We start from the raw sequence: 15066 nt of genomic DNA on the forward strand, positions 1-15066 counted from the left end.
AATGTTCCCTCTATCCCTATACTCTGGAGAGTTTTAATCAGGAAAGGATGTTGTATTTTGTCAAATGCTTTTTCTGCATCAATTGAGAGGACCATATGGTTATTCTCCCTCCTCTTATTAATGTGTTCTATCACATTGATTGATTTGAGAATATTGAACCACCCTTGCATCCCAGGGAGAAATCCCACTTGGTCGTGGTGGATGATCCTTTTAATGTATTGTTGGATCCTATTAGCTAAGATTTTGTTGAGGATTTTGGAATCCATATTCATCAGGGATATCAGTCTGAAATTCTCCTTTTTGATGGGGTCTTTGCCTGGTTTGGGGATTAAGGTAATGCTGGCCTCATAGAATGAGTTTGGAAGTTTTCCTTCTGTTTCTATTTTTTGAAACAGCTTCAGTAGAATAGGTATTATTTCTTCTTTGAATGTTTGGTAGAATTCCCCAGGGAATCCATCAGGCCCTGGACTCTTGTTTTTTGGGAGGTTTTTGATCACTGCTTCAATCTCGTTACTGGTTATTGGCCTATTCAGGTTGTCAATTTCTTCCTGTTTCAGTCTTGGCAGCTTATAGGTTTCCAGGAAGGCTTCCATTTCATCCAGATTGCTCAGTTTATTGGCATATAATTGTTGATAATAATTTCTAATAATTGTTTCTATTTCCTTGGTGTTAGTCGTGATCTCTCCCCTTTCATTCATAATTTTATTAATTTGGGTCCTTTCTCTCTCCTTTTGTATAAGTCTGGCCAGTGGTTTATCGATCTTATTAATTCTTTCAAAGAACCAACTTCTAGTTTCGTTGATCTGATCTGTGTTTCTGGTTTCTAATTCATTGATTTCTGCTCTAATTTCAATTATTTCTCTTCTAATGAGTAGCTTATGCATCATTTGTTGCTTTTTCTCTAGTTCTTTAAGGTGTAGAGTTAGTTGGTGAATTCGGGATTTTTCTATTTTTTTGAGTGAGGCTTGGATGGCTATGTATTTCCCCCTTAGGACCGCCTTTGCAGTATCCCATAGGTTTTGGACCGATGTGTTTTCGTTCTCATTGATTTCCATGAATTGTTTAAGTTCTTCTTTGATTTCTTGGTTGACCCAAACATTCTTGAGCAGAGTGGTCTTTAGCTTCCAAGTGTTTGAATTTCTGCCAAGTTTTTCTTGTGATTGAGTTCCAGTTTTAGAGCATTGTGGTCTGAGAATATGCAGGGAATAATCTCAATCTTTTGGTATTGGATGAGACCTGATTTGTGACCCAGTATATGGTCTATTCTGGAGAAAGTTCCATGTGCGCTCAAGAAGAATGAGTATTCCTGTTGTTTTAGGGTGGAATGTTCTGTAAATATCTATGAGGTCCATCTGGTCCAGTGTATCATTCAAAGCTCTTGTTTCCTCGTTGATTTTCTGCTTAGATGATCTGTCCGTTGCTGAGAGTGGAGTGTTGTGATCTCCTACAATTAAAGTATTGTTATCAATATGACTCTTTATTTTGGTTAACAGTTGGCTTATGTAGATGGCTGCTCCCATGTTGGGGGCATAGATATTTACAATTGTTAGATTTTCTTGTTGGATAGACCCTTTAAGAATGATATAGTATCCTTCTGTGTCTCTTATTACAGACTTTAGTTTAAAATCTAGTTTGTCTGATATAAGAATTGCTACCCCAGCTTTCATTTGAGGTCCGCTGGCATGGAAGATAGATCTCCATCCCTTCACTTTCAGTCTGGATGTATCTTTAGGTTCACAATGAGTCTCTTGTAGACAGCATATGGATGGGTCCTGTCTTTTTATCCAGTCTGCAACCCTGTGCCATTTTATGGGAGCGTTTAGGCCATTCACATTGAGAGTGATTATTGAAAGATATGAATAAATTGTCATCATGTTGCCTGTGAAGACGTTGTTTTTATAGATTGTCCCTGTAAATTTCTGTTGTAGATCACTCTTGGGGTCTTTCTCCTTTTATAGAACCCCCCCTTAATATTTCTTGCAGGGCCGGCTTAGTGGTCACATATTCTTTCAACTTCTGCCAGTCGTGGAAGCTCTGCATCTCTCCATCCATTCTAAATGAAAGCCTTGCCGGATAAAGTATTCTTGGCTGCATGTTTTTCTCATTTAGTACCCTGAATATGTCTTGCCAGGCCTTTCTGGCTTGCCAGGTCTCTGTGGATAGGTCTGACGTTATTCTGATGTTCCTCCCTCTGTACGTAAGGAATCTCTTCCCCCTAACTGCCCTTAAGATGGTTTCCTTGGTTCTAAGATTTGCAAGTTTTACTATTACATGCCGGGGTGTTGGCCTGTTTTCCTTGATCTTAGGAGGGGTCCTTTCTGCCTCTAGGACGCGAATGTTTGTTTCATTCCCCAGATTAGGGAAGTTCTCAGCTACGATTTGCTCAAATACATCTTCTAGCCCTCTCTCTCTCTCCACTCCCTCCAGGATTCCAATGATTCTGACATTGGAACGCCTCATGGTGTCACTTATTTCTCTGATTCCATTTTCATGGATTCTGAGTTGTTTTTCCCTGGCCTCCTCTTTTCCCTTTTTATCTATTATACTGTCTTCCAGATCGCTTATTCTCTCTTCTGTCTCAGTTACCCTAGCTGTTAGATTATCTAGATTGGATTGGATCTCATTGATAGCATTTTTATGTTCTGCCAATTCCCCTTTTATTTCTGCCCTTAGAGACTCTAAGTTGCCATTAATTGATTTCTCCATTCTAGCCATTGTCTTCACAATTGCTAGCCTGAATTCCATCTCCGACATCTTGGTTATATCTGCATCCATTTGTAAATCTGCAGCATAAGTCATAATCTCTGAGTCTTTTCTGTTTTGGGGACTCCTCCTCCTAGTCATTCTGTTGATGGGTGTTTGAGGGAATGTATAGAGTCCAAATTATTGACCAGAACCCAAGCAAGATGCACCTGTTTTCTTGGGACCTTAGGGTTGCTGGCCTCTTGTTTTTCTGGCCTGTCTTCTGCGGGAGGGGACTGCCACGCTGTTACTCAGGCAACCCTGTTTGGGCGGAGTTGCCCTGTGCCCCTGTGGTGGGGGATGGGCTCAGTGGGAATCAGTCTTTGGGGCTTTTGTTCTCTGGCGCCTTTCCCTGGCAGCTTTCCGCGTCTCTTCCGCGAGTCAGAGCAGAAGAGACCATTTCCAACCCTCTGCCTCAGAGCAGAGAGACCTCAGTCTGTTCTTCAGTGAGCTCTCCAGGCCACACCGTCTCTGTTTCTGTCCGTGCTGCTATAAACTGCAGCGTCCTCGGTTGTGCACCCCTCCGCAGTGCTCCCAGTCCTGCCTCCAGGTCGGGGCATGTCTCTGCCCTTTGTGCTTCTAAAACCACCAGCTGCTCCCAGTTTGCGCGCACGCACTAACGTGCGCGACTCCGCCACTTGGGGTCCTGTCCCGGGGACTGCAGTTCGCGTGTGCGCGACTCCGCCGCTCGGGGTTTCCACCCTGGAGGTTGCAGTTCACCGGTGGGACCCCGGCGCACCGGGTTTCCCTCTCGGAGGCTGCAGTTCGGTGTGCGCGACCATGGCTCCAGGTTTCTGTCTGGGCGGCTGCAGTTCGCGTGCGTGCGACCCCTCCGGTCTGGTTTTCCACCCCAGGGGCTGCCCTAAACCCCCCTTCTGCTACCGGTCTGCTAGTCTGTGCCCATCCGCAGCACGCGAGGCTATCACTCACCGGTGGTGTAGGATCCCCGTGGCCAGGCACCCTCCCGCTGCCGTTTATCCTCCGATATCTGCCTGCAGAATCACGGCTCTCTGCTTTGTACCTCAAAACCAACCGCCTGCGATATTCTGTTTGTAGAAATCCAGATCTTCTTACATCTCAGGCTGGTTTCGTGGGTGCTCAGAGTGGTCTGGTAGATATCCATCTCAATTCCGGGGACCAGTTGAAATAGGGTCCCCTACTCCTCCGCCATCTTTCCCCCCTCCCCAAGATGACCCCAATCTGTGTTTTCTAACCACACTTGTAATGTGTTCTTTTTTGATGCCACAGAAGGCTTTCACACATGTACCTTTATCCAAAGATAGATTAGCTTTTTGGAAATTAGGAAATAGAGAGTTAAAAATTACAACTGTATATAAACTCTTACATGTTTGTAGAGGTAACATACATGTGTGTATAGACTCAGACTCAGAGAAGGGAAGGAGGGAAAGATGAATTGCATTGAGTCCAGTAATGAAAACTTGTGATTGTATTTCTCTATTGCCCTTCTGTCAGAGAGTTCAATACCTAATTTGATTTATAGTCTCAGTAACTAGTTTGCTGTACTTGTGGTTTTCTTCTCTTTAGTCCTGATTTTCTAAACATATATATATCTTTATATGTCTTTCCATTACATTCATTTGCATACTAGACATAGAAAACCTGTGTTCTTCATAGTTTGATTGCTCTGATTATTTTCAATACCCTGAGACATCATGTATATCTTTGTCTTAAGTTCTATTTTATTTTTATTAGAAATAGGCTAGAGGGGTAGAGGGAAAGCAGAGGAGAGAAAAGAAATACACCATTCCCTAACACATCCACACACACACACACACAGATGGCTAAGTGGAGTATAAATTGGTCTGGTTTTTCTTAAGCAGCAGAGTGAGTTCACGTGGGAGCCGAAGAAGATAGGACCGAGGGTGCCTATTTCTCATCCTTTGGCTTAAAGAGGACATTATTTTAGACTGAATATTGAAAATTTGTTATTCTGTCAGGGCATTATCCATATCTATCTTACATGCAAAAGAATATTTCTTAAACATTTTCTGAGAATTAGAGACAAGTTATAAAGCACATAGAAGCAAAACTGACAAATCCAGTATGATAAATATGACTGTTTCAATATAAGTAATAAGTCAATCCTAATAGCTAGGATATCAAATGTTTCTAAACTATTCATCCTGTGCAATGAACTGGACCTTCTGAAGGTGGTAGAATATGGTCCAGGGATTGGGGGGGTGCAAATTTTCTACTGATAAGAGCATGTGTGTGTGTGCGTGCATGCACACATGCTTGTATTTGAAATTGCTGTGAGGGACTTGGGATGTCTGTTGTTTCTAAATCACTATGAGATGCTCCATTAAAAAGGTGATAAATGTGCAAAACACTATATTACCCATTTCTTCTTGGAAATATAAACATGTTAAAGACTTATGAAAGTATGCCCACCATGAAGAAGCTGTTGAATTAAGTTCAACCCAGTGTTTCCCCTACATTATTTGATTTTTGGCCCCTGTTCTCCTAATAGTTGTGTTAACATTTCATTGAACTAATATTCAGAAGAAGACACTGGATAAAAATAGCTTTGAAGGTGTAGAATTTCTCTTAAACTTAATTCTTTTCAGCACGATTATAACAAGCAAATGGGTAGTCATGGTTGTCATTGCCAACTATTGCTGAAAAGTGAATTCATGTTATAGGACATGTAAGTAGAGAGTCTCAGCTATTTATAGAAATAAACAATGGAAAATATGGGAAAACATAAAAATGCTTTAACATACGACCGTTAGTGAACTTGTTTTTCTTTTCAGGTGTAGCCGTCGATCGTTTTATCATGACCTATAAAAGTAATTCCATATAAAAGTAACTTACTGTGTTTAGCCTAATTGTTTCATTTCTACATTTGGCCCCATTCACTTATTTCACTCTTTACTGGGAGAACAACTGATCAGGTTCTTGGATAACATCTTTGGTATTCCTGTACCTACTTCTTTGGGGTGCAGGGGGAGACACACTCTTCTACCTCATGTTACTTTCAATTATGTGTCCTGTTTTTGTTTTGTTTTTTATGTTTTTGTTTTGTTTTTTAGCTTTTTATCACTTTGGAATTGTGCTACCATTTATTTATTTATTTATTTTTAAAGATTTTTTTATTTATTTGAGAGAGAGAGAGAATGAGAGAGAGCAAGCACATGAGAGGGGGGAGGGTCAGAGGGAGAAGCAGACTCCCTGCTGAGCAGGGAGCCCGATGCAGGACTTGATCCAGGGACTCCAGGATCATGACCTGAGCTGAAGTCAGTCGCTTAACCAACTGAGCCACCCAGGCGCCCTGTGCTACCATTTAGAACATGAGTTAAGAACTTTTCATCAAACTTGATATGTCCATGTTGTGTCATTGAACCAAAAAAATTCTGTTCAGTTGTTCTCAGTGCTTATAATTAAGCTCCTTGGTAACCAACACACAATTGCTCCTAAAAGCCAGTTTTAGCTTCATCTAGGCTATTGACCTTTAGAAAGTTAATTGAGGAGACAACTCTGTTTATTCTGTGGTCTATCTTAGGGGCAAGTTAAACCCTTGGATGGATATATGCAGTCTGTAGTAAAGTCAATAGTGCACATGAATAAATGGTTATAGGAAAAGGCATCAGAGGAAAGGCAGAAAATAATTTTTGTGTCTCCCACTAATAGCTCTTTGCTTTGTATAGTATTCTTGAAAATCTTTTTATATAACTGATTTTTTTTAAAATCAAAGCAATAAGAAATTCCCATTGTTTGAAAGGAAAAAACTGGGACAATAATAATGTTAAGTGATTTACCACATATTATGTGGTTAATGATCGCTTAGAGCTCAGACAAACATTTTTTTCTAATCTCCTGATTGTGCTTTTTCTAAAGTTAGGCTTTTGTGTCCTTAAAATCATGTGCAAGGAGTATTTTCTAATTTCTGCCTACTAAATGTTTTAATTGGTGACTTCTTCCTCAAGTTTAAAATTTCATTCAAAACCTTTTTTTATACCTATGACACACATAATGTATGTATGGAAAAGCAAACAAATCATATGTTTATAACTCAAATTTCAGTGACTACACATGGTAATCCATCACCCAAATCAAACTGTTTATTACCAGCACCTCAGAAGTCCCACCCATACCCATCCCAGTCACCAGCCATTTCTTCCTAAAAACAACCAGTGTCCTGAATTCCAACATTATACGTTTTGCCTTTGTAACTTTAGATAAATAAAATTATGTTGAACCCTGTTTTTGGCTTTATTTACATTTTTGTCCATGTTGATGCAGGTAGTAAATCCAGAAACATCCACATATATAAAGACGTCTGATTGGGCACCTGGGTGGCTCAGGTGGTTAAGCGTCTGCCTTTGGCTCAGGTTGTGATCCTGGGGTCCTGGGATTGAGTCCCATGTTGGACTCCCTGCTCCATGGGGAGCCTGCTTCTTCCTCTGCCTCTTTCTCTCTCTCTTTCTCTCATGAATAAATAAAATCTTAAAACAAATAAAGACATCTGATTTATGGAAAAGATGACACTGAAGAACAAAAAATTGATAAATTTTCTTCAATAAATAGTGCCTTAACATTGAATATTCATATGGGAAAAATAAATTTTGACTCTTTATACCATGCACAGATCAATTCCAGATAGATTATAGACTTAAATGTGAATTGTAAAACAGCAAAGATTCTAGAAGATCACTCTGTTAGCCTGGATCATCTGAGAAGCAGACTCAAATAGGATTAGAAGTATAAGATAATTATTAGACACACATTTGAGAGAAAATGGAAAAATAGGGAGGCAAGGAAGAGCTACCAGACTGTGATACTGGTCTGACTGTTCAAAGGAGAGAAGGAAGGAGTTGGGTGGGAAAATATTAGACTGCAGTGAAGTTTTGTTTTGTTTTATTTTTAAGATTTTATTTGAGAGAGTATGAGCTGTGGGGAGGGGCAGAGGGAGAGAGAGAAGCAGACTCCCCACCAAGCAAGAGTCTTGAATAGGTAGCTCACAGAATAGGATATTCAAATAGCTTTAACCATAGGAAAAAAAAAAAGTATTCTTTACATTATCAAAGAAATGCAAATAAAACCACATTAAAATAACACTCCACACCCATCATGATGATTACATTTAAAATGTAAGTGGCAAAGTCTACGGCCATACCACCCTGAACGCGCCCGATCTAGTCTAAAATATAAGTGGCATGAATGTGGAACAACTGGAACTCTCATACACTGCTGAAGAAAGTGTAAATAAAACCATTTTGGAAAACACTATCTACTAGAGATGAACATATATATACCTTAACTTCCAACCTACATATTTGCCCCTAAATTCACCTACAAGAGTGTTCCCAGCAGTGTTGTAAACAACCCAAATGTTCATCCACAGAATACAGTACATTCACACAAAAGAATGCTATGAGTAATAAACAAGTCCTGCTTTCATTATTTTATCATTTTGGAACTATTCCCCATTTTCATGTTTTTGTTAATAGGGCCAGCTTTGGGGTGGAATAAATGCCAGGATTCCTATCCTTCAGGAGTTTACAATTTCATAGGAGAAAAAAACATGAAGGGAATTCTTTTAAGTGTAATGCATTAATTGGTAGGAGAACCTGAAATTAATGCTCTGTAACTACAGTACAGGAAGTGATTTTCTTATTGGTGGCACTAGATTTCATAGGGAAGGTAGCATAGGAGCTGATTCTTGAATTATGAATCACATTTATATGTGTGGACATACCAGAGTTTAAATTCATGTTTAAGAATGTGTTGAATAAAATTTGCAAAGAGTATTTGCAGATAAAAACTACAAGGTCTTTGTGATTAGCCAACACTCAATAACTTGTAAACCGAGGTGTTAATATTGAGAACATAGTGATTTATAACTTTAAGATATATGAATAAAATCTTGTCTTGTTCTTCTTTCCTACTTCTACCTATTTTCATTGATTCTTTGGCATTCTGAACTTCTGTGAATCTGAGAAATTCATTGAACACACAGCCTTTTTTTTTTTTTTATCATTTATTTCCAAGAAAACACCTGCAGATTATCTCAAGATTTATTTTATCTAACCTTCTTCTCCTGGTGTGTCAGAATATTTAATAGTGGGGTGATTTACTTTTTGTCAGTTAAATATGTGGTTTATGTCCTTGGCTAAATTCTTCTTACACAAGAGGAGAAGGGGGTCAAACCCTTTTCTTAAACTCTGCTATACTTTGATAACCTGTGAAACTGTCCATGTCTCAGCATGTGCCACAAAATGCTCTAAAGTTAGTAAAGTATACGTGGGTGCCCAACAAATGTGATCACAGAATTAGAAAGTGTCACCAGAAATAAAAACGTACAGAGAACATTTAACTTTTCAAAGCTGTTTGTTTCCTGATTTTTAAGTCAAAATTAGAGATTACAATAAAATCAATGACCATCCTAAAATTAAGTATCTTGTGTGATAGTTGGAAAGGGGTAACGGTGCTACTAGAGAGTTTTCTTTTTCTCAGATGTTATAATTATTCCTAAGAAATAACTTAGCAGACACTTGTCAGAAACAGGACATGTGGCAAAAGAAAAACAAAACAAAACCTTAATATTTTAGTAAGCATGTCAGAAATATACCTCTGAACTAAACTTTTCCTTTAAAGAACTCAAATTGGGCAGCTGCTTCTATGTTGCACTGTTGTTCATATGCTCCATACATACAATTTCTTAAAATCCAAAATGGATATAGTATAAAAGGAATTTACAGTATCTGCGAAGACATTATAAAATAGTAGTTAAATAACAAAAGGTAAGTGTTTAGAACAGTAAGTCAATTAAATTGTATTGTTAGAGAAACTCTATAATATTTGCCTTAGAGGGCCATTTTAGACTAGGTAAATCTCAATAGGTGTCCTCTCAAAGTTTTGAACTTTTTTCATATGATGCTAAAGATTCTGTAAATATTGCATGGTGAAAAGTTAATAATGAAGTATTTTCATAATTGACAGATAATGAGTTACATGGGTCTCTGAATATTTTAATTAAAATTTCAGTAATTTGATAAAAAATTGTTATAACATTTATATGAAGTGAAAAATAGAATAATTCAGGTAATTTAGTGTAAGGTTTGCTTTATAATGAAAACATAGTTTATATGTTCAGCTACTAAACTTACACTTTGTTTAGCAACTGAACTTACGCCATTAACTAATGAAGAGGATTTAAGCAACTATATTTTATCAGTTTTAAATTACAAAATACAAATGTTTTAAAACACATTTTGACATCTCTGAAATTGGGACATGCTCTATGATCAAGGGTGTTGTAAAATGGCTAGCATTCAGGCTGAAATTTTGCATATACAACATTGCCTGTACATGTCATAGGTTGTTCATATTAACATCACTTCAACTGAGTTATATGTATTAGTGGTATTTTACACATGTTGAGTTCAGTTGTTTAAAATGTCTTCATTAATGTTACACCGTAATTGGAGATTGAAATGAAGTTACTGTGTATACAGAAAGGGATGGCAAAACACAGCTGAGTGTACGTTTAATATCAGTGAAGCCAGTATCTATCACTGGAGGAACAACTACGAGTTTATATTTTCTTGCAGAGTGACGACAAAGTACTTTTCATGGGCCAAGAAAGGAAAATACCCTGAAGTAGGTGGTCTGTTACATTTTGTTACTAAGATTTATGCAAAAGGATGGCTCATCACGCACAGAGAGTTGGAACTGAGGGAACAAGAAATTGCCAAATCTCTCAGAATAGATAAAAGGAATTTCAAAGCAGACAGTCTATTATGACTGATTTATATATTGTGCAAGTTGTTGAATTTATTTTAACAAACTTCCTACTGGTTTTGAACAGAAACTGCTTAACTTCCAGCAAGACATGATTCAGTTGAAAAGAATGAAAATTCAAGTGCCATCAAATAGGGAAACATCCCCAAAACTCACAGAATTGGTGTTAGCCACTTGGAAGAAAATCCTGGAGACAAAAATGCAGTATCATTACTTTTGATGGGTTAAGATATTGTGTGAAGAATAAGGAAAGTTTACAACTCTGAATCAAAAAGATTCTAAAAGTGAGAAATTTGGGGAATACCTTAACAAATTTATATAGCATATTTTGTTTACATATGGACAGGCTGATACATTATTAAATTAAATAGGTTCAATAAATATAAAATATAAATTCTGAGTGATAAGCATTGCCATAGTTCATTGACCATTTTTCATTCCTGTACTGTTACATAATATAAATGGTGCATCTACAATGGATAGCAGTGTTAAGTGTTAAGAATAAAAAAATGTACTGAATGGAGCACTGGGTGTTATACGCAAACAATCATGGAACACTACATCAAAAACTAAGGATGTAATGTATGGTGATTAACATAACATAATAAAATAAAAAAATAAAAAATGTATATAAATGCTGTTTTAGGGTAAACCTCACCCTGTTATAAGACTCCATTATAATCTATCCATATACTCTACTTCAATTTTTTGCATTCTTCTTGTGTTAAAGTTTCAATAATCAAAGATCTCCTTTTCTAAATCAAAGATTTTCCTTTTCTGTCAAACTTTATTATATATACTTATTTGTATAGATTTCTCAAACTATAGTGAAAAGTAAGGACTGATTCCAATAGTTTGCTTTTTCTTTTTGTTTATTTTCTAAAGATTTTATTTGTCATAGAGAGCGTGTGCACACAAGCAGGGGGAGCATCAGGCAGAGGGAGAAGCAGGCTTCCTGCTGAGCAGGAGCCTGATGCTGGACTCGATCCCAGGATGCTGGGATATGACCGGAGCCAAAGGCAGATGCTTAACCAACTGAGCCACCAAGGCATCCCTATTTTGCTTTTTCATGTTCTTAATCTGTCCATGTATGATCCTTGCCAAATATTCTATGTATGTGCATTTATAGGCAGTGTATCTCTAGTGTTAATCATACTCTCAAAGGGAATTGTTTTATAAGAAATATTAAGAACCCTATGTCTTTTGATTTTTTTTTTTTTTTATCCAGACTAAATGCTGCAATCAAAAGACATAATGTTTCGGAATGGATTAAAAAAAAAAATGCCCCATCTATATGTTGCCTACAAGAGACTTAGATTTAGACTTAGTCACCTGCAGATTGAAAGTGAGGGGGTGGAGAAACATTTAACGTGCAAATGGAGTTCAAAAGAAGGCCATTGTAGCAATACTAATATTGGACAAACTAGACTTTAAAACATAGACTGTAAAAAAGAGACAAAGAAAGGCATTATATTATCACAAAGGGGATAATCCAACAAGAAGATATAACAATTTTAAATATTTATGCACCCAACATGGGAGCACCCAAATATATAAAATGATGAAAACATAAAGGAACTAATTGATAATAACTCAATAATAGGGTATTTTAACATCCCACTTATATCAATGGACAGATCATCTAAACAGAAAACAAGGAAACAATGTCTTTGACACACTGAACCAGATGGACTTAATATATTCAGAACATTCCATCCTAAAACAGAATAGATACTCTTTTCAAGTGCACATGGAACATTTTCCAGAATAGATCACATATTAGGTCACAAAACAAGCCTTAACAAATACAAGAAGATTGAAATAGCATGTGTCTTTTCTGACCACAACGCTATGAAACTAGACGCCAGTCACAAGAAAAAAATTGGAAAGACCACAAATACATGGAGGTTAAACAACACACTACTAAACAATGAATGGATCAACCAGGAAATCAAAGAAGAAATAAGAAAATACATGAAAACAAATGAAAATGAAAACACAATAGTCCAAAACCTTTAGGATGCAGCAAAAGTGGTCCTAGGAGGGAAATATATAGCAATACAGGCCTACCTCAAGCAAGAAAAATATCAAATAACCTAACCTTACATGTTAAGGAACTAGAAAAAAAAATCTTAAAACAAGCAGAAAGAAGGAAATAATAAAGATTAGCGTGGCAATAAATGTTATAGAAAACAAAAAAATTAATAGATCAATGAAACCAGGATCTGGTTCTTGGAAAAAAATAATAAAATAGATTAACCTCTAGCCAGACTTATCAAAAAGAAAAAGGACCCAAATAAAATCACAAATGAGAGAGGAGAAATAACACCACAAAAATACAATTATAAGAGAAAATTATGAAAAAACTATTGCCAACAAAGTGGACAACCTGGAATGGACAAATTCCTAGACACATATAAACTACCAAAATGGAAACAGGAAGAAATAGAAAATTGAACAGACTAATAATCAGCAATGAAATTGCAAAGAAATTGAATCAGTAATAAAAAAAAAAACTCCCAACAAACAAAAGTCCAGGGCCAGATGGCTTCACAGATGAATTCTACCAAACATTTAAAGAAGAGTTAATATCTATTCTTCTCAAACTATTCCAAAATATAGAAAAGGAAGGAAAACTTCCAAATTCATTCCATGGTACCAAAACCAAAGACATCACTAACTGCAGGCCAATATCCCTGATGAACATGGATGCAAAAATTCTCAACAAAATACTAGGAAATCGAATCCAACAATACATTAAAAAATTATTCACCATGATCAAGTGGGATTTATTCCTGGGTTGCAAGGGTGGTTCAATATTCACAAATCAATGTGATATACCACATTAATAAAAGAAAGGATAGGAACCATATGATCATTTCAGTAGATATATAGAAAACATTTGATAAAGTACAATATCTATTCATGATAAAAATCCTCAACAAAGCAGGCTTACAGGGAACATACATCAACATAATAAAGGCCATATATGAAAAACCCATAGCTGATATCATCCTCATTGGGGAAAAACTGAGTGCTTTTCCTCTACAGTTAGGAACACGCTAGGGATGTCCACTTTCACCACTTTTGTTTAATATAGCACTAGAAGTCCTAGCCACAGCAGTTAGACAACAAAAAGAAATAAAAGACATCCAAATTGGCAAGGAAGCAGTAAAATTCTCACTATTTGCAGATGACCATGCTACTCTATATAGAAAGCCCGAAAGACTCCACCAAAAAATTGCTAAAACTGATAGATGAATTCAGTAAACTTGCAGTATATAAAATCAATGTACAGAATTATGTTGCATTTCTGTACACTAATAGTGAAGCAGCAGAAAGAGAAATAAAGGAATCCATTCCATTTACAATTGTACCAACACCAAGAAGATACCAAGAAATAAACCTAACCAAAGATGTGGAAGACCTGTACTCTGGAAACTATAAAAACACTGATGAAAGAAATTGAAGAGGACACAAGGAAATGGAAAGACATTCCATGCTCATAGATTAAAAGAACAAATATTATTAAAATGTCTATACTATCCAAAGCAATCACACATTTAATGCAGTCCCTGTCAAAATGCCACTAGCATTTTTCACAAACCTAAAATTTGTATGGAACCGCAAAAGACTGAGAATAGTTAAGGTGGCCTCGAAAAAGCAAAGCAAAGCTAGAGTCATCACAATTTGGGACTTCAACTTACGTTACAAAGCTGTAGTGATCAAGATAGTATGGACTGGTACAAAAAATGGACATGTAGTTCAATAGAACAGAATAGAAAACCCAGAAATGGACCCACAACTATATGGTCAACTAATCTTTGATAAAGCAAGAAAGAATCTCCAATGGGAAAAAGACTGTCTCAACAAATGGTGTTGGGGAAACTGGACCACTTTCTTACACCATCCACAAAAATAAGTTCAAAATGGATGAAAGACCTAAATTTATGTGAGACTTGAAACCATAAAAATTCTAGAAGAGAACATAGGCAGTGACCTCTTTGACATAGGTCATAGCAACTTTTTTCTAGACATGTTGCTGGAGGCAAGGGAAACAAAAGCAAAAAGAAACTATTGGGACTTCATCAAATTAGAAAGCTTCTGCACAGTGAAGGAAACAATCAACAAAACTAAAAGGCAACCTTCAGAATGGGAGAAGATATTTGCAAATGACATACCTGATAAAGTGTTAACATTCAATATCTATAAAGAATTTATGAAACTCACCCCCCCCGAAATGAATAATCCAATTAAAAATGGGCAGAAGACATGAGTAGACATTTTTCCAAAGAAGATACGTGGATGGCCAACAGACACATGAAAAGATGCTCGACATCACTCATCATCAGGGAAATATAAATAAAAACTACAGTGTAGTAGTCTCACCTGTGAGGATGGCCAAATCAAGAACACAAGAAAGAACAGTTATTGACGAGGATGTGGAGAAAGGGGAACTTGCACTCTTGGTGGGAATGTCAACTGGCACAGCCACTTTGGGAAACAGTGTGGAGGCTCCTCAAAAAGTTAAAAAGAGGACCACCCTACCTAGCAATTACA

The 15066-nt window shown here is 36.9% G+C and overlaps 1 long non-coding RNA gene across 4 annotated transcripts in view; it reads left to right on the top strand.

The window, feature by feature from the left end:
• Positions 1–15066, top strand: part of LOC118006461 — a 341382-nt gene that overhangs the window by 195041 nt on the left and 131275 nt on the right. The window lies entirely within an intron of this gene.

The sequence above is a fragment of the Mirounga leonina genome, unplaced genomic scaffold (genome assembly GCF_011800145.1).
Source record: "Mirounga leonina isolate KUSES-001 unplaced genomic scaffold, KU_Mleo_1.0 Mir_115, whole genome shotgun sequence".
NCBI lineage: Eukaryota > Metazoa > Chordata > Mammalia > Carnivora > Phocidae > Mirounga > Mirounga leonina.